Source organism: Bos indicus, chromosome 2, assembly GCF_029378745.1.
Source record: "Bos indicus isolate NIAB-ARS_2022 breed Sahiwal x Tharparkar chromosome 2, NIAB-ARS_B.indTharparkar_mat_pri_1.0, whole genome shotgun sequence".
NCBI classification, from domain to species: Eukaryota; Metazoa; Chordata; class Mammalia; order Artiodactyla; family Bovidae; genus Bos; species Bos indicus.
In genome coordinates, this window is record NC_091761.1 from 132,134,364 (window position 1) to 132,136,041 (window position 1,678).

The following is a 1,678-nucleotide window of genomic DNA, read 5'->3' on the forward strand; positions in this document are numbered from 1 at the left end:
ACTGGAGCCTATTATACAGAGTGAAGTAAGCCAGAAGGAAAAACACCAATACAGTATACTAACGCATATATATGGAATTTAGAAAGATGGTAACAATAACCCGGTGTACGAGACAGCAAAAGAGACACTGATGTATAGAACAGTCTTATGGACTCTGTGGGAGAGGGAGAGGGTGGGAAGATTTGGGAGAATGACATTGAAACATGTAAAATATCATATAAGAAACGAGTTGCCAGTCCAGGTTCAATGCACGATACTGGATGCTTGGGGCTAGTGCACTGGGACGACCCAGAGGGATGGTATGGGGAGGGAGGAGGGAGGAGGGTTCAGGATGGGGAACACATGTATACCTGTGGCGGATTCATTTTGATATTTGGCAAAACTAATACAATTATGTAAAGTTTAAAAAAAAAAAAGAATTAATTTAAAAACAAAACCAGAGCTATTAGAAAAGAAACTCTACCTCCAAGCGCTGTCATATTTTTAAGTACAGGGGTTAGCACTTAAACATATGAGTTTTTTGTGGGACACAGTTCATTCCATGACTTGGTGGTTGAGACAGGGGAATGTGATTAGTGGGCAGGAATAAGACTTGTTGAAGGTATTCAGGACACAGCAGCATTCAAAAGGGACCAGGTCCCTGCTGTGAGGGGCTGATATTCTAGTAGGGGGTGGGGAGGGGAGAGGAAGCAAGAGAGAGAGAGGCCACAGATAAATCAATAAACAGAATTATTCCAACTGTGACAATGTTAGATATGACAAAATCACTGTGTTAAGTTAGACCAGTCAAGGGTGGTTTCTCAGAGGAGACTTGAAATCTAATACCTAACAGAGGTAGGGAGAAGGCAATGGCACCCCACTCCAGTACTCTTGCCAGGAAAATCCCATGGACGGAGGAGCCTGGTAGGCTGCAGTCCATGGGGTTGGTAAGAGTCGGACACGACTGAGCGACTTCACTTTCACTTTTCACTTTCATGCATTGGAGAAGGAAATGGCAACCCACTCCAGTGTTCTTGCCTGGAGGATCCCAGGGACGGCGGAGCCTGGTGGGCTGCCATCTATGGGGTTGCACAGAGTTGGACACGACTGAAGCGACTTAGCAGCAGCAGCAGCAACAGAGGTAGAGTAGTCATGATCTGAGTTCCCCACGTGGAGAGGAGCATTCATGGCAGAGCAAACATGGGTGAAGCATAAGCAATGGGGTGTTTTCATCCAGAGAGTGATTTTGCTGAATCAGAGAGAGAACTCTGGGGGTGGGGGGCATTTTTGTTTTCACTGGAGAGAAGTTTCATTTTATTTAATTTTATTTTTTAAGACAGGTACAAAGGGTATTTAATAAAGTAAAATCAAGTAACACTTGTAAACCATGGAAATTGTTGTTGTTGTTTAGTCGCTAAGTCATGTCTGGCTCTTTTGCAAACCCATGAACGGTATCCCGCCAGGCTCCTCTGTCCATGGGATTTCCCACGTGAGAATTCTGGAGTGGGTTGCCATTTCCTTCTCCAGGATATCTTCCTGACCCAGGTATCGAACCTGTGTCTCCTGCATTGGCAGGCAGATTCTTTACCACTGAGCCACCAGGGAAGCCAATGGGATATTACTGAGACATAAACAGTGGAAGTGACAAATAGATTCAAAGGATTAGATCTGATGGACAGAGGGCCTGAAGAACTATGGA